General features: G+C 41.1%; 1 protein-coding gene and 1 long non-coding RNA gene across 2 annotated transcripts in view; one reads left to right on the top strand and one right to left on the bottom strand.

Moving 5' to 3' along the window:
• SGCD (sarcoglycan delta) overlaps positions 1-23,181 on the top strand; it is a 360,172-nt gene that overhangs the window by 259,595 nt on the left and 77,396 nt on the right. The window lies entirely within an intron of this gene.
• On the bottom strand, positions 174-21,327 carry LOC114211954 (uncharacterized). The gene is made up of 3 exons (XR_003609868.2): positions 21,244-21,327; positions 16,226-16,367; positions 174-381 (listed from the first exon to the last, which is right to left on the bottom strand). It is a non-coding gene; the product is annotated as an uncharacterized LOC114211954 (long non-coding RNA).

Below are 23,181 nucleotides of genomic sequence, written 5' to 3'. Positions count from 1 at the left end.
GGCTCCTTGGCTTCATGCAGGATAGGAATCAAATGCGAGTTGGGGGAGTGAAAGCAGAATTTATTGAATAGCAGGAGGGACAGACAGAAAATAGCAGATGGAATGGAGTTTCTGGGAGACTCAGAAAGGAAAGGAAAAGGAGTCTCAATGTCACTTGGGGTTAGGGGCTTATATTGGAAAGGGGTCTAAGGTGTGTGTTCCTCCAGGAATCCAGAGTAGGGTCTGATCAAAGGCAAGTGTCAGGCGAACAGCAGGTGTCATTCCACAAATCACTCAGGTAGGTAGTGTTGATGCCATCGTTGGCCAAGGTATGTCAGAAGCTAATATCCTGGGACATGTTTGGGATCCGGCTCTTCTTAGATGTTATCAGGTGTTAGGGACCTAGGACAAAACTCAGAGAATGATTAACTCGCTAGCTTCCCCCTTGAAGTGGGAACATAGCTTCTTTGGCTAATTCAGAAACAGGACCTAGCAGAAAAACAGCAGACATGGAGCCCATTCTAAAGTGGAGTCCCTTCAGCTTCCCTACCTCACCTATAGTCATGAACAATTCAGCACATACTGGCTTTCTTCATTTCTTATAGTTCTTTTAACTAAAATCCCTCATAAATCATTATCAATAACATTGCATATTTAATAGTAGACCTCAAACATTACCAAATGTGTTCGGAAGAGGATAATTCATAGAGAAAGAGAACATTTTCTTATCAAAACCCCGTATACAGTGGGCTGTAGTTTTCACATTATACGCCCCATTGAAAGGCTTTACTTTTCCCTAGAAGAGTTGCTTCCCTCTGAGGGCCGCTACCTGCCAGAAGTTACCTGACTCTCTGTCAGCCAGATCCTGTGTTTCATATTAGGTACTAAAGCTGGAATTTTTGCAGCAAATCCACCCAAGGAAACCTGTATTTTAGGACTCGGAGAGCAAGCTCATTCTCTGAGAATGCAGTGAATCCTCATGTGTGTGATGTGAGAGCCCTTTGAAACAAGGTAATATGTGGGCTGGTTCCCTTTCTTTTCACAGACCTCCTTAGGAGCAGGGTTTTTTTTTTTTTTTTTTTTTTTGCAGGGTTCTTTTTAACACAACAAGTCAGTAATTACTGCTGATCAATCCAAAGAAAAATGCTGTCTAAAAGAAGCTGACCTAGAAGCGCCTGAGTGCCTCAGTCAGTTAAGCTTTGGACTCTTGATTTGGGCTCAGGTCATGATCTCAGAGTTGTGAAATCAAGCCTCACGTCTGGCTCCATGCTCAGCAGGGAGTCTGCTTTTCCTCTCCCTCTGCTCCTCCCCCTGCTCTCTTTCTCTCAAATAAATAAGTAAAATCTTTAAAAAATAAATTTTAAAAGATAAAAAATAAAAGAAACTGTCCTCTAAATATAATACAGCACCCCCCCACCCCCACCCCCCCATGGAATAAGCTCTCCATTACCTGGAAGGCATGGAAAGTTTAAGAATCAAGAATTTAGGCTAACTTTGCTTTAAAACAGAAAACTAAATCTTCTGTGAATAAAAACAAACCCAACCCACATCAAACAAAAAGACAGCTCTCCAAACATCAGCCCACTTTAGAGATCCATATTCTGAAAAATCGAGAACAGATGATTTGCTCATAGAGCGCAATAGCCGTACTTACGGTCATCTGTAGACCCTGTGGAAAACCCTGGGAACTTGCCTTAGAAAAAACTGAATTTCCAAAATTAGAAGTGAATCTCCTAAGTGCAACAAATAAGGACTTCTGGTAGTTGCTGCATTTCCATTATTTATTCTCAAGTTGTAGACATATTCTATAGAGACTAGAAATAAAATTTTTTTACGGGAAACATAAAAACACTTTAATATGTAATCCTACAACTGTTTGTTTCTTTGCTCCTATTCAAATTGTGTTGATGGTTGATAGCCTGAAGTGAGTCAGGGCCTAGAATGTGATAATTAGCCCCTTCATCCTTATGATTTTTTTTTTATTTTAATGGCACTCTGTGGGAGAATGTATGACCAATTGAAAGATAATCCAATGTAGTAGATACATTAGTCCAGCCCAGTGCATCTGTGGATGTTTCACATTTGTCAGCAAATGGTGCCACGTTTTACTCTAGGCAATTGAATGGTATTGACCTTGGATATTGAATAAATAGGTAACGAACGTTTTCCGGCCTCTGGCTTTACAGTTGGATCAGTTGTACTGACCCAGTTCATTTGTGCCCGTGTGTCTTCTAGTCTTAGGAAAGTAGAATAATCTGAGGGAGATTCCTGGATTTGTGCCAGCAGGTGGCACTGAGTGAGCTGTGTAGGTGAAGCAGAAGTGGTTCACTCCTCAGGAGCAGCACAACAGAGTTGGAGGAGTACCAAGCTGGGGGGCAGATACCTACAGCAAACACACCATGTAGCCTTGAGCTAATCTGGGAGCCCTGATGTCTATACAAAGCCAGGTCACTCTCAGCTCCAAACTTCAGGCTCACATTATTTTATTTAGGCTCACTTTTATTTTAAAATAATTTTAGATTAAACGAAGAATTGCAATAATCATACATATTATTCCCCTGAACCCTTTACCTAGGATTTCTGATGGTAACATTTTACATACCCATGATATGTGTATCAAAACTAAAAAATTAAGATTGTAGCCCCATAATATTTTTGTGTAAGATCTGCTGAAAAGGATGCAATCACCTGAATTTCTTACAGATCCAAAAAATGTGTAAAAAAGGAGTTTAACAGAAAAGTTATTTGTTGAGATATGAATTAATGGATCTTGAAAACTCCCACTGCAGTTAAGTTGGAATCTTTTTAATGAGAAGCGTTTTGTTTTGTTTTGTTTTTTAAATCATGTTCTCTACCCAGATTTTCTTGGTCTTTTTTTTTTTTAAGATTTTATTTATTTATTTGAGAGAGTGAGAATGAGAGAGAGAGAGAGAGCGCACATGAGAGGGGGAAGGGTCAGAGGGAGAAGCAGACTCCCTGCTGAGCAGGGAGCCCGATGCAGGACTCGATCCCGGGACTCCAGGATCATGACCTGAGCCGAAGGCAGTCACTTAACCAACTGAGCCACGCAGTCTTGGTCTTACTTGTCAATGCGAAGCAAATTGAGTTAAAAGACTACAGGTTATTTATGCATAGACCATCTTCTGCAATGAACAAGCAAAAATTAAATCCATCTATGTCCTTCACTTACTCAAAAAATCAAACATGGGAAAATACCATCTATTTTAGAGACCTTCTCTGTTGGTATAACTTCTTTCTTCCAACGTCTGTTTTCGGCTTTTGAAGGTTTTTTGTTTTGTTTTGTTTGTTTGTTTGCTTGCTTGCTTGCTTGCTTGTTAATGAGAAGGAAATTTTAGGCCTCCTGCACATCTTCTTAGAAGATCTCAACCCTCAGCTCAAGGAGTGGTAGCTTCTTCTCTGCTAGAGTTTCAAGTTTCGGTTCACTACTTTCCTTTTCAGAGTTACTATAGTTACTGTATTCATAGTGTTTGCTTAAGATGTTTGTAAATAATCCAGGGTTGAGTTGAAAATCACAAAAGAGGGTTGCTTCTCTCCAGACAAATAATCAGTGTTAGCAAGGTCTGAGCCCAGCATCCAACTCGGGCAGTTTGTTGAGTTTGCCTCTGTGGGACAATTCTGAAATAATGACATGTTGCTCTAGATTCAAGACTCTACTGAAGACATCTACCAGGCACTTGGCCTATCTCTTGAAATCAGAAAAACTAACTTGGAATAGAAACTGGATTTTAATAAATTCACGATCTGAAATTCACAGTCTGCATATATTAAATGTTCACTTGTTCATTATTTCTTTTTCCGGGTGTCTGTATATATAAAGGCAAATGGAAAAATCCCTGATCTCAGGCTGTGCATGATCTGAGATGGGAAATGGGCCATTTAGTTTTGCATATGTATTTTCTGTAAGAACAGAAGCTACTTTTGAATGCCTACCTTGCTCTAAGGATTCTTTTCAACTGTGAAGCTTCCCTGTAAGATTCTGATCCTATAAGAATAGGAAATAGACTGCGAAATCTTATTTCCCAGAGATATGCCAGGGCAAATGTAAAAAATGGGAGAAGGTTACATAGACCACTGAACACATATAGCCAACTCTGTTCCTCTAGATATCACTAAAAGCTTGGAAGGAACCACAAAAGAGCAAGAAGCCAAAAGGTCTTTATAAAAGAATTCTTCATCAGCTAATGTGCTGACATGCGTTTACTCTCCATACAGTTATGACATGGGTGATGACCTGATTTCCGTTTCATCACAGCTCAGGGAACTGTTTGCCAGGTAAATTTTTTGACACTTATTAGGAGTCGAGGCATCTGCTAAATACTTAGAATACAGAGATAAATAAATGAGTACTCAACTAGTTTGTAGTTAAGGAGAATAAGATAGAAAGGCACCCAAAAATACAAGGTAATATAAGTGATAGAATAGATATATGAACAAAGCCAGAGGAAACCCTGGGAATGACACACAGGATTCTACCTGAGACTGTTAGGTAAGGCTGCCCATCTTTATTTGTAAGATGAAAGGAAAAAACAGTAAGTGAGCCTCAGAATTTAAAAAGTGTGGTTCCCTAGGTTCACTTAATACAAGGACAAATAGGCCAATGGGTTTCTGTAGCTCCCAAGAATATTACCGTGTCATTGACAAAAATGAGGTTCAGTAATTTCCTTATGACAATTGTGTTCTTTAATAAATCATGTGAAGGCAATCTCAAATATGATCACAGAAGACTTTAATGATTGTTACAAGTTTCAAAGTTCAGTCCATAACATCATTCAGAACTGAAATAGTCACTAATACCAAACCCATTCTGCAGCCTCAAATAAATAAGACATTGTTACTGTGGGGTTTTTTCCCCCCACAACATTACCAGAGTTTTAATAATAAAGCAGAAAATTTAAAGATATATCTGACTTGAATATTCTGTAGGATTTTTTTCTTAATGAATAGATACTAATCTGAACTCTTTGGGAATGTGTGAGATTTAAAGTCTGTGTATATCACAGGAAAACAAGCATCAGACACCACTTCCAAGTTGACAAAAATGAATTTATTTCTTTAAATTTATTTTAAAATGGCTGTAGCCAATTAAATATTTATTTGATTCTCAGTGATTTATAAATTGAAGCTACCAGAATAGTCTGTCATAGCATCACACTTCAATTAATACTTGGTAATCTCTCTCCCTTCCCTTGTCCCCCTCAAAAGTCACAATAGCAAATTTGGAGAGGCAGTCTGATTTTTGAATTATATAAATATAATATTCATGTTTATCATTTTATACATATATTTCTACATATATGCACATACGCATATGTACATATATTAAAACATATATATACATACGTATCTATTTTATATATATAGGCATATAGAGAGACTGACAGAGACACAGAAAGAGAGAGAGAGAGGAGGGAGTGTGTGCTCCATAGCTATGGGCACACAGGATATGGGGCAATACCATTATGAAAGAAATCTTTAAATTTTCTCCTCTTTCAACATTTTGCAGACATGTTTGGTACCTATTTTGCATGTATGAGATTCGTAATTATTCGATCACAGAGCGTGAACATTGAAGTGATTCAAAGGAGAAATGAAAATGTGTAGTGGCCTGATAATATCACAGGTGCTCAAGGGCCTTCCAAAATAGAAGAGCAGTGAAGCAGTGTCCATGTTGATCAAGAGCCATGCTTTGAAGGTGTCCTGTGCTGGGGTTGAGTTTGGCCCCAAAGCCAATCTGCCTTGTGAACTTGGGCAAGTCTCTTAAGCTCTCCTCGCCCAGTGCCTAGAACATGGGAAAAGCTCAGTGGACATCAATTCAACAGATGTTAGCTCCTAGGAGGAGCAAGCAGCTCATTTTCATGGGGCTCCAGGCCTCAGACAGGAGTTCCCAGAGTGTTCAATTTCATCAGCCAGTAAAAAGTTTGTGAAACCATGATGCCTGACAGTTCTTTTTCCATGAAGGACAAAACCAAAAGGCTGTTGTGTGCCTCCATCTACCATTAACAACATTTTATATTAAAGGATAAGGATATTTCACCTAACAGAGTAGAGAGGGAACAGCCTTGGGATGGAAGACAGCCCATAAACTGCATGCTTTGAGCGGTATTAGCGTGTCATCATGTTGCCTCCATTTTCTCATTTGCCAGAGGACACTAGTGACTAGTGCCAACTCTTCACTCATCCCGCAGGGCCCGCCCAGAAAAAAACAGCTCTCTGAAAGCCACAGGTGAGGGCTTAAAGAAGTCCCCCTGATTTTAAGGTTGTCTTGTTTGAAAACTCACAGTAAGACATCTTGCCCATCTTTGAAGACCAGTGAGTCCATATATATGTCCCTTTTCTCCCTCTTTCCCTTCCTCCTGAGTTCCAGATCCTCTCATCTCCTTCCCTTTGCTTCATTAGTATCGATACATAGTCTGAATTTATCTACATATTTCTTTTTTTCCCTTAGCTCCACCTTTCTCTAGGTGTCCTTTTCACCACAGTTCTCCTAGGTTACAGAAGGAGAAACAAAAGGGGTACAGGAAAAGAGAGGTTGCAGTATTGGAGGTTATTTCCATCTTTGCCTTTGCCTTCTTGATCAAAAGCTTGTGTTTTACAAATATGATAGAGAGTATATTATAAAGCTACCAAACCTAGGTGTCCCACAGGCATCTCCTCTGTACGATATAATTCTGCCATTAGAAGCCAGGGAGGGATAAATGGAAGATAACATCGTGGGGGAAAAAGAGTCTAGGATATAGAGCAAGTCCCACCCCAACAGGGAGAGGAAGTTAAAAACCCCTCTCTTCTGATTTCTGGTGAATTGTAGGAAGAAGAGAGGAAATGCGGGGAAAGCAAGTGGTAAAATAGATAGCCTGATGATCTTTATTCTCTGAGTCATGGAGGGAAGAAACCAGTTAGGTTTCAAGGAAAGTCAGAAGCAAAGGGTCATCGTGCATTTTCATTTAGGACTCTAGGAGGAAACCAACTTGCAGGGTGAACTGTCATGTGGCTAGAGAGGAAAAGGGGACTTGGGTCAGCAGTCTCAAATTTCCTTCAGCTCCTGGGAGGGTGGAGGGGGGGATGCCAGTGCAGGAAAGAATCCACATGGGGTCCCATTGAGCAATACAGATGGCTAATGATGGTGGTGCAGGCTAGCAGGCTCCTGGGCAGCTTCCTTGCGTGGGACTGAGGGGCTCCAAAGCAGACAGTCCAGTTTGGGGGTGCTGTAGGAAACATACCCAGACCTCAGGGCCTACAAAGACCATTCAGACCTGACTCAGCTGGACCTAAGTGAGCACGGTGGGAAATAACCAGAATTTACCCACGGAGGGCTTAGAAGTGTGGGCTGCTAGCCTGATGCCAATCAGGACCACATCTCCTGGAATCTGAACCTTCTTTGTTCCTGTCACCAGGATGTCCTATAGCCCCCGTCCCCCCATGTCCATTATGATACCATAAAGAGGGAGAAGAAAATTATTTATCCTCATGAAAAAGTTAAAACTTTTTAATCACAGAGAGAAGGCCACAATAAATTTAGTTTTTCCTAACCATCCATAAGGATGAGTTGGAGAGAAAAATTAAGTCAGGTAAGAACAATAAAGAAATGCCATTTGCTTTCACAATTTATAAATTGGGCAGCCTGCAATACGAGGTATTGTGCCAATCACAACATCTTAGCTGACTGCCATGCTTCAAAGGCCATGAGTCTTCCCCTCTGTGTCTTGTAGGGACCATTGGGTATGATCATAAGGAAAAAAAAAAAAAATGCTGTCAGAATCCATCATCAGGTACCCGCTAGTACTGATTTAGTTTCTCTGTAAGTCTTGAACTAGCATTGATTGAAACTATAGTCCAGCCCTGATGCTTGAAACATACTCCCCAAAAGTGTTCCTAGATTTGTAATCTTTTAAGTGAACAAAATACTGGAGGAAATGCCTTAATAGCCAAAACATTTCACATGCCTCTCCAAATGATTCCCAGACTATCTCTGAAAGCTAAAGCCATCAGCTATGTGCAGTGAGGCACCTTAGTGCCTACATGATTGTCCCTTAATGGCTGGCCCATTTTCATCTGAACTGGAGAAAGGCAATGTGACACATAGTTATCATTATGTCGGACAAGTGGCTTTTATTTAAAAATTAAAATTATATCCTTTAAGTTAATTTTTAACATAAGGGTTTAAAATATGAAAAAATATTATTCAAAAGATAAACTCATAAGGGGGGGGAGTATAAAATTGCACTTCTCTCCATGTTGTCAGGGCAGGCATGGTATCATAAATTAAGTGCTAACCTCTCAGTCTTTTAGAACAGAATGGGCATGTGTGTATGTTTGCCAAAATTCCTGAGTTGGGACTACCTTCTGCCTCAAAAGGAGCACTGTGACTTTATTATTGTTTTTATCTTGATTAAAATGTCAGCAGCTGCCATTTATTATGTAAAGTGTGTGGGGTAGATTGTTCTTATTCTTGAAAAACACACAATTGCTTTTGAATCTCCGGGTTTTTTTTTCCCCTCAGTAGGATGGCCCTGCTGGGTGCATAGACAGAAAATCTTGCTTAATTACACACTTCATGATTTTGGCTTGAAGCCAGCCTTGTTTTATTCCAATTATAACCTTTTCAAAACAAAGAGTAATGGGAGTTGAAAGGAACAAGCTGACAACTGTTTTTACCTGAAATAAGTTGAGAACTAGAAGTGAATCATAATAAAAAAAAAAAAAAAGCCAATGGATATCATTTTTTTTCTTACTCCAGAATTTTCCATTACTCCAGAATTTTCCAGAATTAGAATATAAATGAGATCAAGACATCAGGTCTCAGAGACAGCTTTATAATCTCGCTGGATTTCCTGGCCATGGACTATGGGCCAACTTGGGCCAAATGTCACTCACTTGTTTACTATCCTTCGGTGGCTCCCATTGGCTTGAAGATGAAATTTCAAAAACAAAGCACTCACAAGTCACCTTCAAGTGGTTGATGTGGCCCTGGGTGATGACCTGGCTTCTCATCTCCAATCACCCTTGTCCCCATTCCAACCTTTTCTCGTTTTTGTTTCTCCCTCTGCTCTCCTCTCTGTTGACCGTTCCTCCCAATAAACTTGTAATTCCTGCTCTCACATTTCAGTTTCTTTTTTTTTTCACGTTTCAATTTCTAAACATACTTTATTCTGTAGCAGTTCCCTTCTATAATACTCTGTATTAATTTCGCAGATTTACTAGTCACTCTTTACTATTTGATTGTATTAGTGATCGTTTCAAATTTCTTCTGTTCTCTGCTTTTTAAATTATAGTTCAGGTCTCTAATTTTTTATTGGGACTTTTTCAAATGGCTGGTGATTCTCAGATGTCTGTTTTTAAGAGTGAGGCACTAAGAATCTTTCGGCACGTTTTGTGTGCATGAATGGTGCTTGTTGGATGGTGGGCTTCAAGGTAGGATGGTCAGACTGGGATTTTTAGGCGGGTGACCGCAAATATGAGAATCAAGGACTGATTAGTGTCCTAATCCCTTGCTGGGAATGAGTCTGGGGGCCAGTGTGTTCAGGTTGAGCCTACAAGGCCTCCTTCTTCAATATGCAGGCTTTCACTTCATTCCCTGTTTTCAGGATTAGCTGTCCTTGTCTCACAGAGCCCAGAATTCAGGTCTTCCCTTGTGAGCATCCTAATCTATTTGGGCTGCTATAATAGAATATCATAGACTGGATGGCTTATAAACAACAGAAATTTATTTTTCACAGTTCTAGAGGCTGGGAAATCCAAGATCAAGGTGCTGGCGGATTCCTGTTGAGGGTCTGCTTCCTGGTTCATAGGTGGCCGTCTTCTTGCTGTGTGCTCACATGACGGAAGCGGCTAGGGAACTCTGGGATCTGTTTTATAACAGCACTGATCTCATTCGTGAGGGCTCCACCTGATCACCTCCCAAAGACCCCACTTCCTATTACCATCACATTAAGGATTAGGATTTTAACATGTGAATGGGGGGGGGGGGACACAAACATTTAGTCCATGACAGTGAGGGTGTCCTGGTCACCTGGGTGTATGCAGTGGAGAAACAGCCTAGGAGTCTGACAGTTTCTCCTAGAGCCCTCAACCCATCTTCTGATTGTGGTTCCACCAGACTCTCCTAGCCACAGAGGCGCAGGCTAGTTTCTGGGCCCACACCTGGCAAGGATTATGCGGCTTGAGCTCGCTGTTGGCTTGGTCTTCACCAAACCCACAGGCTTTTAGCTTTCAGCTTTCTGGCATCTGCTAATGAAGTCACTATTTGTGATTTGCTTTTTAACGTCCAAAACTTGGTTGTCGTCTTTCTTCCACCTGTGTTATTTCTCTTTTTCTTTGTCCCTCTGGGTCTGTGCCTTTTGAGGGTCCTTTTACAATCACTGCATTAGCATTTCAGGGAGGAACAGAGGTAGACTGTGTATTGAGTTCAGTCAAGAAGTCCTCTCTCCTCTGTTTGTAGGCTTCACCAGTTCTCCCTTGTCTTTGTTTCACCCAGGGTGCCTTGGAGCCTTCAATGAGAGCCTTGTAATTCCCCTGTCCTGAAACATTCTTTGTACTCTCTTTCTACAAAATCATGTTTCCACTCTCAGCTTAAACTGCACTTCCTCAGGAAACCCTTTTGGGCATACCCCCCGCCCCCCACCAGCTCATATGGCCTACCTGTTACAAACACACAAAGCCCCTCCACTTCTTCCTTTCGGATTCACTGGCTGAGATGTCTTCCACATTTGCCATTGCCCACAACCACAAAGAGATTTAGGCTAGATGGATCATGACAAATGTATTCTCTCCAAAAGTATGTGTCCAGCCAGGAAACACATGAGTAATTGCCTCCTTCACATTTGTTTGTCAAGGAGAGCCATCAAAGTCTCCTGGACCCTCTCATTATCCCATGTCTGTCTTTCTTCTAGCCATTGTAAGCCATTTCCAAAAGAGCATAATCCATTCCTCTTTCTCTTACAGGCAGTTTCAAAACTTTAGATTCCTTTTTCACCCATGGGTTGTACCACAGTCACATTCCAGCAGAACTGTGCTTCACTTGAAGTCTCTAGCCTGAATTTCCTGTTCATTTTCCCAGCCATGGTGATCATCATTCATAGAGGATTGCAGAGTTCCCTTTCCCCCAGTTATACATGTCATCATCACTTCCAATTCACCAAGGGAAATGAGTTTCCAGGTCTTTGAGGGTTTGTTTTTTTTTTTCCCCCAGAAATACAACCTGAGTCATGACTGATTATTTTCCTGGCCTGGCATCTGAGCTCAGGCACACTCACTCCAGAATAACAGCACAGAGCAATTTGCATCCTTTGACAATTCAAGCACCATGCCCCTGACCTTGACTAGAACATAGATGCTAATAAATTCAGTGTCTTAAAAATGTGAATTATAGTCATTTCACACTTTGTGGCAGCTTCATGCTGAAGAAATAGCTTAAAACTTAATTATAATGCTTGTCCCTTCATTAAGTGCAGATGACATTCCTCAGATAGATTTTTGCAATGACATCTGAGGAAAGGAGTTCAGAAACTTATTAGTTATTCATGATGGAGAATATTGACTGTGTACTGACTAAAGGAAAGTGTTGACACCCTTCTTAACATGATGCATCTGTCTATTAGTTTGTGGTTCTCCCTGTGGTCCTCATGGAAAGCTCTTTGGGAAATGAGGAAAACACCTTTCAGCCTTTGAGAGCAAATGTCTATAGAAAATGTGCTTGACAAGTGGGATTAAAATGGAAAGCAGGAGGCATCGGGCCTCTCTGGATTACCCACCCCGCAAATGACTGGGCTGCGCATCAAGGACCATTGGTGAGACACAACCATAATGGATTGGATACGTCCCTTTTTCGACACCTGAGGAGCTATTACAATGCATTCAGTCCTTCAGTGGCTCATTCTGAAGCTGGAAGTCAGTTCTTAGAGAAGGATGCATGGAAAGTTTGCCTCGTCATGTAATAATACTAGAGCTTGAGTCATGCAGTGACTAAATTAAGTGAACAGATAAAGCCACAGTCTTCCTCTCTTTGTGCAAGGTGTGATAGTCTTACAAAAAGAGAATTTTGCTACTTATTCTGATGACCTAGAATGCCTACGGAGTGAGGGCAGTAGAGCCCTAAGTGAGATCATGCAACATAAGAAAGCAGTTTCTAATTCTCTGAGGTGGTAAATTATCTCCCTTGATAGTCATGAGCTTCTCACCACTGAGAGGCTCAAGGTGAGGGGGACTGTCATACCAAGACTATTATAGAGGTGTATCATGCATCAGAAGGAGGGAAGATTTTAACTATATGCCCTTTCAGACCTGCTCTTAGATCAAGATTCTAAGACTCAGGCTTCAAAGTACTGCTCATGGATCTGATTTTACCGGGGACCTCTCATTACATTTACATTCCTTTTAAAAGCTGTACTCAGGGGCGCCTGGGTGGCTCAGATGGTTAAGCGTCTGCCTTTGGCTCAGGTCATGATCCCGGAGTCCTAGGATTGAGACCTGCATCAGGTTTCCTGCTCAGCCGGAAGCCTGATTCTCCCTCTGCCCCTCTCTCTTCTGTCTCTCATGAATAAATAAATAAAATCTTAAAAAAAAATAAAAGCTGTACTCAGTGATCTGACCTTGAATATAACGTTGAAGGACAGAGTCTGTGACCAACATGGATTGGTTCCCTTTTGTTTTTCCTTGTAATCTGGGTGTTTGGAGAACAGTTCAAATCCTTCAGATTCTTGCGGTGCTTTGTAAATTTCAAAGCACTTTCATAAGTACTCCAAAAACTCTCTAAAGTGGGACAGGAGGGCTTGGCCTCATCCCCCTTGTACAGATGAGGAGACTGGGGGGTTAATATATACCACCTCTCTCTTTGGCATAATGAAAAGACCCTCTCCTTTCTCAGATCTCACTGAGATTTTGAGGTGTTAGTCAGAGGGCAGCAGTACACAGTAAAGGTTGGGGCAGAACTCTAGAGCCGGACCGCTGGACCCTGGATCCTAGTTTTGTCACCCGCTAGGGTATGCCTCTGGACAAGGTTTTATAACCTCTATTTCAGTTCCCTCACTTGTGAACAGTAGGATAAGAACAGCACCAACCTCAGAAGGACTTGTGAGAACCAAATAGCATGACATATATGAATAACTTCAACCATTAACTACAATGCAGGGCTCAGATATTAATTTCAGGGACTTTGGTGTTGAAGCAACGGATTTATGACCCATTCTTGATTATGGCCAAGAGATCTGTCCCATTGAGGGGATAATTTTGCTCTATCCTTTGCCTCCCATAGATAATGGTTAGCAGTGGGTTAATAGCTTATTTTGTACAATTCAATATAATCAAAACAATAAAAGTGTGAGGCAATCAAATTGACCAATATTAATAGTGAACCTTAACCCAGCTTTTGAAGTTTTCTTAGAGCAAAGCCACTTGCCTTTTATATGAAGGCATGAGAGAGGCAAACCTTGTCCTAAGGAAAGGAAAACTGAGACTTTGCACTACACAGACATGTTGAAGTGGTAAGCGTTGTGATTATGGGTGAAAAGATGAATGTTATAAGCATTCAGACCCCAAATAGCTTTTGAACTTTTTCTGAATTTAGTTGCAATATGGTGAGGGATGGGGGTGGAAACATTGTTTAAAAAGGAAAAACAATAGCACTTAAATATCAAAATGTTTTAAATCCACTAACTCCTGGGGCGCCTGGGGGGCTCAGTCAGTTAAGCTTCCGACTTTGGTTTCAGCTCAGGTCATGATCTTGGGGTCGTGAGGATCGAAACCCCCCATGTAGGGGACTCTGCGCTCAGTGGGGAGTCTGAAATTCTCTCCCTCCCTCTCCTCTGCCCCTCCTCCCACAAGCACTTGCACTCTCTCAAAAACAAAACAAACAAACAAACAAATCCATTAACTCTCACACTATACTGACCAAATGGCTTCTTCAGCCATTTCTAGAAAGGAGACATAGGCTTGGACCAGCTTCCCTGGAGGACACACCAGACAGAAAATCCCAGAAACAAAAAGCCTCATCTGGGTACCTTTCATCCTGGTTGTCGAATGCCACCAGGAAACAGTGGCTCTCTCCTAACCCCAGCAGGGGAATGAAATGACACATGAAATCCTAATGAGGTTTCTTTCTTCATTTTTCACATCGATTCTTGTGTATCATCCTAGAGCTCACCCCTTTGTTTTTACATATATTCATAAAGGTTTTGCTCTTCCATTAAATTGTACCCTTCTGAGGTCTAGTGTTTCCTTCCCCGTGAAGGCCAGAATGGGTTCCTGTTTTACATATGGCTAACATGGATTGTTATCTCATCACTATAGTTACTCTCATTGAACACATGCCTCTTATGGGCAACCCACTGCCCAGCCAGATAGATGAACCTTCAAGATAGAGTGGGTGCTGTGGATTTTCTAGTCCAATTAATTTTCTTGGCTAATAATAGTTAGTTAGACACCCTGTGGCCATGAAAAGCAAACCTCAGCAGTAATTTTCAAAGGGCTGGCATCACTTGACCAGACACTACTAATGAGGTCTAGCGGAGGAATAGCACACAGGTTGAAATGCTATTTCCATGTGTTTGCATTAAGTAAACACGAAGTCAGTTAAGCTTATGACTAAGCTTAGTAGCACTAAGATGGAGTTGAAGGGTATTAGCCGTGAGCAATGCTGATCCTTTGGTTCACCAACACTCCCATGTTCCAGTGGAAAAACTTGCTAAGATCTGGGGACACCGCCTATAAAGTAGGACAATGGGAAGTAGGCTTAGAGTGCCATTTCACAAGTTGAACCCATTCAGGAGTTTTTGAGATGACATTTGCTGCCAGAATCTGGACACTTCACTGGCTAGGGTTCTAGCTAGGCTATATAAATATAATAAATATAACCGATATGAAATTGTCCCTTCTACAAATACTTGAATGCCTGCTGTGCATTGGACATAGGTGCCAAGGATATGATGATGACCAAGACAGGTATGGCCTTTGCCCTCATGGAGCTTATTTCTGGAAGGGGAGACCTTGAAGACCCAGACAAAGGGATCAGCATTTATGGAGCACATTCCTATGCCTAGTACCAGCCTAGTTCCTTTGTGTGTCTTATTTAATCTTCACATCAGAAGAAGCACCTCTGGGAGGAAGCTCTGTAATCATTCCCGTTTTCTGGACAAGGGACCAGAAACTCACAGAAGTTCAGGGTCTTATACAAAGGTGTTCAGGGAGCCAGGAAAAACAATCTCACTTTGCCTGACTTTATACTCTTCCTGCTAAACCATACCACCATGCAAAAGGAATCTACTCTCTTGGCATGCCTGGGTAGCTCAGTCAGTTAAGCGCCCAACTCTTGGTTTTGGCTCGGGTCATGATCTCATGAGTTGTGGGATCAAGGCCTACATCAGTCTCCCCATTCAACAGGGAGTCTGCTGGAAGATTCTCTCCCGCTGCCTTTCTCCCCATTCTCTCTCTCAAGTAAATAAATAAATCTTTTTTTTTTTTTTAAGAAATCTGCTCTCAGCTAGGGGAAAAAAGGAATTTTGATGTCCATATTTCATTTCTTATACCTTCAATTGCATTTATTTAGTAAGGCTTTCAGATTTTCTGATCAGGAAAAGTAACTTGACACAGTACGAAAAACCAAAGGTTCAGCTTTCTGGCCATTGCCTCAATGATAATCTGCTACAAGGGAGATGTCTATTACAAACACAACCCCTCTATGGGAAAAAATGCAGGAAGATACAGATCAACAAAATTTACTTTTCAGTCACAGCCAGCTAACCCTTGAGCTTTATCTCGGAATGGAGATTTGTTAGAGCTCACCAGCAAGCATAAAACAGCACTCTTCATGGCCTTTTGTTTCATGTAATTATTATTATTATTTTGTTCACTTATTCTTTGTCTGCCTTACCAGGTTGTAAACTCTAAAACAGTGATCCTCAGCCTTTGCCTAAGTGTTGGTATTGTTTAGAGCATGCCTGGTGATTCTAGAGTGTAGCCAAGGTTGAGCACTGAGTTCCCCACATTAGTGGATACTCAACAAATGCTTGCTGAATACGTGAGTAGGTGGAGAGAGGGAAGGATGGGTGAGTGAGTGAATGAAGAAACTAATAACAGTTATTGGAATTGAGTAAGTTCTTACAGTACCTATTAGATAATAGTTCACAGTTGATCTTACAACAGTTTCTACATACAACTGTGCCAAAAGAAAAAAAAAATAGCCAGGGGTTTTAGATAAGTATATGAAAAAGGAAACAGCAAACTGCAGGGTGCTCACATCATCTAGAAGTGGAATTTACGTTGCCTTCCTTAATACTGCATTAATCCCCAGTCTTGGCACACTTCCATCTCCAAAGTGCAGACAGCCGTTACATCAAAGGTAATGGTTCATTATTATTTCTTCAGTGAATCATGTTTGTCTGAAGGAAGCAAAGATAACAAAGAGGAAATTATAGTTTGTGAGGGGTGATATGATTGCTTGCAAACCGAGCAGTAAAAGGGAAATGTATGCAAGCAATTGAGAATTCTTTCTCTGTCCTCCAAATGCAAAAAACGCGCAGAACAAGTAGTTTATGCCCTATTCGCATTTTAATTGGGGGTGGGAGAAAGACACGGAGGTATCTTCCACACCTGGGCAACCCACAATTCCTTGTGACAGCCTTGATCCCACCCCTGGATACTTCTGTGGAATGCCAGTGCCACATTGGGCGCACCAGGTTTTCTTGTAGCTCTTATTCATGTAAAAGTTGAAGCAAGTATGTGTATGTAATAGGGAGCAATGGAGAAAGCAGCATTTGTATGGATTTCAGTTGATGTACCTACTACCACTTTGTCAATAGGCTCCTTGGAAGGCTGCTAAATCTATCCTGCCCTGTAATATCTGCTTATGAATGATTGTTACAAAAACTCTTTTTGACAGTTTGGGCAAAACGTAATGCCCGTCCTAAGGTCCTCTGCCAAGTTTCTTGATGACCTCCGATCACCTCTGATTTTGAACTTCTCTTCTGTGAATGTGTTTGGTTTAAGACTGAGTACCGCCAATAGACCATACATGACTTTTGTACAAGTTAGAAAAAGATGCCCCTTCCTCACAACAAATCCATATGTCAGAAAATTGTCATAATATGGTGATTTTTTTTTTTAGAACAAAACACTTATTGGCATGTACTGGAAAATTACAAGTACATAAACCCATGATGCCTAAGATTTGAATTGCCCCCCCCATATATGCATACACATGTCAACCTTGAGCAGTGCACGACCTGCACACCACATACTCTGAAAGGGCATCTCCCCATCTTACTCAAGTTTTCTGTGTCGTAACACATTGATTTAAATTTGGATCTCCGCATTTTTCATTTAATTTCCACCTAAAATACTACTCACACATGGCTCTGGTATGTACAGATTTTCCTGAAGTTTTAAAACAAAACACACTAAAATTCAGTAGTACATCAATATTCTTGTTCCCTAAAGTCCCCAGATCACATCTCCTGGCCTTGCTATCTTCCTTCTACCTACTCGCTCCCTCTCTGTCTTTCCTTCTTTCTGCTCTGCTTTCTACTCCCCACCCCTAGCTGTCTGGATTCTGTCTGATGCCTATCAATTAGTTTAATGGTACTCTTGGTAACTCAAGTTCCCAGAGACCTGTGCCCTTGGGGTCTTGTCTTTCCCTCAAGCTTCATATCAAAATATTTTCCCAAGCGAAGGAAATTCCTTCCCTAAGATAAATTCCAGAGCAAGGACTAAGATTTTTTTTTTAACCTTGCCACACATATTTAATTGGGAATTAGGAGTTGTTCAGTATGCAGCTGGTTTCTACTTAGTAAGCATTCTGTAGGCTGTAAGTACGGAGGAACCATTCAGGGAGGAGAATTCATAAGGGTTGAAGATTCAGGTGGCTGATAGTGATTCCCAGGTCCACTCCTATCATGTTATGAATGGGGAAGTCTAGGCCCAGAAAGAGAGAGCAGCCTGCCTCGAGCCCCACAGCGAAGCGGGGTGCTCAGTACTGGAAAGAAAGTATCCTGATTTACAGGCCTAGATAATTTTTGGTACTAGACTACCTCTTAAAACTTTTAATCCATGCTTTATATTCTGCTGACATCCAGCCTGCTATCGTATTACAAGTACATATTAGAATCTTGACATTAGACTCAGACAGTCCTAAACCTGCCACTTAATGACCAGGGACTTACCCTCTCTGGCTTTGTGTTTTCCCATTTGCAAAATGGGTGTGCTGATACCACTAAATGAGAAAATCCATGTTGAAAGGCACTCTTTGGGTTTCAGAAGGCTTTTAAGCATTTGAGAGTCCTGTACTTCATTCACCCAACCAAGTAAGCATATATTTACGAATGCTTAGATATTCAGAGTGCAAAGATGAATAAATCAGAGTCCCCAACTCAATGAATACATCACCTACTAAATGTGAAAGCCAGTTTTATAACAGGCTGTGTAAAAGTTACCAAAACAACACAGATGGACAGACCTATGTCCTGAGTCTCCAAGATGAGTAAGAATTCACTGGAAAGAGGTGAGAGCCATCTGGCAGGGAGAGGTGGCAGCACTTGGCACAGCGTGGAGACGTGAAAGCGTTTGCATGGTAGGGGAGAAGTGTGCTGATAATGTCAACATTAGGAACAAGGAGCCATAGGAGAGTGCTGGAGAGGTACGTTAGGAATGGATGATGGAAAGAATTGAATGCCATGGTAATAAATTTGGATTTTTAACCTATAGATGATGGGGGAGAGCAAATATAATCATAAAACAAAAGAAGCACTACCATATTAATCACTGCAGTGATGTTTTTAATGTTTGACTGTTATCCATGTTCTTGATTTATTTCTCAATTTGGGATTACTGATGAAAAATATTCTAGTTCTAAGCTGTCCACCTGAAAATGGATTGCCTCAAATAAAGTAGCCAAATCAAATGCTGTCATAAGGATGAAAATATAATCTCAGCAGGCTTTTATTTAATTGAGGGCTTGCGTAATGAAGGAGTTCACTGTAGCTAAAATAACATGTTCCCTGCCACTGGATTTAATGAAAACCTGCTTTAAGTATATATAAAAAGAGTGAAAAGCTAGGTGCATTTTCTCTCTGTTACATCTCCCAGGCCTTTACTTACTAAGGATCAAATCTGACACATGTGGCCAATTTATTCGAGGATATGTAATTTTAAAAAGAGAAAAGATAATTGGGAAATGTCAGTCAAAAACAGATGTCAGAAACAGATGCAGCACCACCGTTATAATGACATGAAACACCTAAGTTGTAAGTTTGTAGATCCTTCTCATTGAGAAATACAATGTTATGTTTTCTCAGGGGATGTGACAGGCAGCTGAAAATTTCTAAAATAAAATTTTGGAAGGCGTCTGTACAAGTGGACCCATCAGATAGCTTCCAGTATGGGCCAGTAAAGCAAGAAAGAATTCTGTGGAAAACATTTAAGCTGGGATCGTAAAAGAAACAAAAAATTGTTGACTTGTGCTTCACCCCTGTTCTCCAAAATCAAACAGCATAAATGCCAAAATCAAAAGGCCTAAATGCCAAAATCTTTTCAGCTTCTGCCAAAAAGGCAGTATCTTCAGACTATACCATAGCTGCCTTAGCGTTTCAACACAGTAACCAAGACATGGGTGTGGACTGTTAAAGTACAAGGCAGAAAACTAATTGGAAAGGGAGGAAGAAACCAGCATGTACCACTACGAAGAGAGACAGAGGACATCATTTGACCAGCAGGGGTCGGGTTCTCTGTGGTTTTGAGGGATTAGGGGTCAAGGACTGGGGGAAGCTTAGTTTTACACTTGACAGCGCTTAATGATTTGGGGCGCAGTATCAGTGCCAAGGGTCTCAAGAACGTTGACACAGAATGTACACACGCACGTGGTGGATTAATGGGTGTTTAAAGTCCTTCCCTTCCCTGTGCATCCTCCTCGCAGCACAACATTTCCATGGGTTTAACTCAATCCCCAAGAAGTCAAAAGGTATTAAAACAATTGACATATTTCAGTGCAGGAGGTAAGTGCCAAAGCCTGCAATAAAATATAGGAGGAAAAGGCACGATTCCACTTGTGTTTCTCTGATAGCAGGGGGCATAGACATCGGAATGCATGACAGTCAAGCACAAGTCTCAAAAGCAGTTCTGCCCAGCATATAGAGATGTTTATACCTAGTAAGGGAACCACATGGGACAGTAAGGAAATATCTGAATATTTTCATTCTGTAAGTTTTTTTTTTCTTGTTCATGATTTTATTTTGTTTTTATCTGGGTTTTATACTCAGGTGGTCTTTACAATGTAAACTGTAGGGAATATTTTTGTTTCCTTTTTTATTGTTCTACATGTGAAAGGTTCTTAACATAGCTTGCATTCCATATTTTATGATTTTATTTTTTCATATCAAAGTTACTTCAAAAGAGAGTGCTCCTTTGAACACTCTGAAATGCAATTCTGAATGCTGCCTACAACCTTGAATGAAGTCCCAAACAAAGCAGAAACAGGTTGTTTGGATTTTTTTCTTTTTTCTTTTTTCTCTCGATTATCAGTTTGCTTTATCATTTGAAAATTGGGGGGGGGGGGACCCAAAATAAAAAGCCTACTTCTTTCTTTTTTATTTTATTTTATTATGTTAATCACCATACATTACATCATTAGTTTTGGATGTAGTGTTCCGTGATTCATTCTATAAGGTTTTATTGACTCAATAAGCTATATAAGTTCATGAAACAGACACAGATCTTCCCATCGAAGAATTCATAGATTCCCTTCCTTTTTGCCTAATATAATTCCATACTGAGCTTAAGCATCACCTCTTTATACCCCACCCTGTGCCCTAAGCTTTTATAGCCCCACATTTCTCCTCCATAGCATTTACTTCTGTTTCCTCTTGCACATTCACTTTTAGGCATGTTTTATTCATCTTTGTATCCCTGGTGAGCCAAAAGCACCACGAAGGCAAGGCAACTTTCTTTTTTACCAACAGTGTCTACCGCAGTGCCAACACATAATAGTTGTTCACTAAATACTTGAATGCAAGATAAACAAATGAAGATTAATCAGAGCCAGCCGGTATTGTTAACCCTAAGAAAGGAGATGAGTAATCCTATAGCCACAGTTATATTTTGCTAGATTCTAGAACCTCACACACTTCATCGTTCCTGATGTAGGTCCAGATGTCTTTACTCAACCAAAAAAACAACTCCCTGAGAATTTAACAAGAACAACAAAGCCAGCACTTATGAAACACCCAAACACCTGCACAATACTCTCAGCTTTGGGCTCATACAGACCTGAGTTAAGACTCTGGCTGAGTCATGCAATCACGCTCATCATGCAATCTTCAACAAATCACCTACCACTTGGATGCCTTACCTGTAAAAGAAAAATCATAATAGATTCATTTCATAATGCCTCTGTGAGGTTTAATATACAAACCATAGGGCCAGCATAGAGAGACATTTAAAATAATAGAATACCCTAAACAGTGCAGCAAATTATAACTCACTGGTTTACCAGTTGATTGTCTCCTGCCAAAACTCTTAAGTTCATAACCCAGGGACAAACTCCATTTTGTTTACTCCCCTGTGCTACTAAGCACAGGGCCTGGCACATAGTAGGTGATTAATAAACACTGGGTGGATGGATGGATGAGTGGGGAGGGGCTTGGGTGGATGAATGAACGAATGAGTAGATGAATGAAGTCCCTGGTAAGACATTACGAATTGCCAAACAATGGACTGGTTAGAGTAATTTATGGTCTACATTAGAGTAGTAGTTAAAACACTAGTTAGAGCACTTTATGGTCTACACTAGAGTTCAGGCCATCAAGGGTGAGCACAAGAAAGGGAGAGGTAAGATAATGAAGTAAGAATGCAATGATAAGAAAGAAAGCATGACATGGTGGGCTTCCAAGTCCATGTGGTCATGGTCATGGTGCATACTTTTGATGGAGACTAAATAGTCTTTCATGCCCTGACCCATTTTGCTCTGCTGCAGAGAGCATTCCAGAAATGGTGAATTCTTTGCAGATTCTCAAATTCCTTTTCTTCCCACTGAGTCTTTGAATAGTCCTCTGCCTGGAACATTTCCGTATTCCCCCTTTGTATAACTGCTCTTTATTTTTTGAGTCTGAGTTTAGACATCATTTCCTCCTGTGTGGCTTCTCTGAACCCTCAAACTGGTTCCAGTCTTGAACACAATCATAGCAATTATTCTTCTGTGTCATGTGTCCATACTGAAATGTTCCTTTCCCCCTACCAGGCTGGGGAGAGACAGGGACAGTCCCTGCCTCGTTCACACCAGCCAGCCTCTAGGACATATTAATCATATTTACTGAACGAATACCATCATTCTAAGGTGTAAAGCCTAAAATAACATTCGGAATGTTCTAAGAGAAATTAGAAGGTTGGAGGTGGTTGGGGCTTAAAGTGGAATAAATTCAGTTTTTAGTTTTCTTTGAAGGAACAGAGAGTCAGATGAATGAAAATACCAGTAAGCAATAGAAGCCAAGGGCAGAAGCGAGAAGGCAGGGCTGCAGCGATGACATCTCCAGAGAAGAACAAAGGGTGAAAAAAGACATACATACGCTTAAAAGGAGCTGACAGAGGAGTTCCCTTACAGAAGCCAAAAAGGAAAAAAAAAAATGTTTCTCAAAAGAGTAGAGATGGTCAAATCCTGCACATGGAATTTGAAAAAGCCGTTAAAGGAAAGGTCATGTGCTGAAGGAAGTGGGTGCTGGAACGGAGACCCCTGGTACCACGCCAGAGCTGGGAGAAGGCTCCAGAAGCTGGAACGGGCCGCTCGGCCAAGAGCAACTGTTAAGGAGACAACAGACTTCCGCCTGTGAACAGCACTGAAAATGGAGCGATGGAAGACAGGGTCGGAAACACGGAGGGAGGGGGGTCTGAGCCAGCAAGTTATCGGTGTTCTTCTGCCTCCAAATCCTCTTTGTTCCTTCTCCTCCTTCCTTGCGGGGAAGCAGAGTGAGGCATGTGGTCACATGGGATGCTTTTGTGGTTTCCCACCCATTTGAGCAAGCATGCTCTGGCATGGTTGGAGAGGAAAAGGCCATCAGTGCTCCTTATGAATATCTTTGCGCCTGGTTGGGGGTAGCTCCAAGGAATTTCGGTATTTCCCAGACTGCCAGCTCACTTGTGGGCTGCCTTGGAGCCCTCCTGTTTTCTTCCTGCATGCGCGCCTTGTCGAGAAGTTTATAGTACAGTTGGGAA

This window comes from Eumetopias jubatus, unplaced genomic scaffold, assembly GCF_037043125.1.
Source record: "Eumetopias jubatus isolate StellerSeaLion01/CBP00866 unplaced genomic scaffold, mEumJub1_p1.0 scaffold_5, whole genome shotgun sequence".
Taxonomy (NCBI): domain Eukaryota; kingdom Metazoa; phylum Chordata; class Mammalia; order Carnivora; family Otariidae; genus Eumetopias; species Eumetopias jubatus.
The sequence above is the reverse complement of the archived record's forward strand: the minus strand, read 5'-3'. Positions and strand labels throughout refer to the sequence as shown.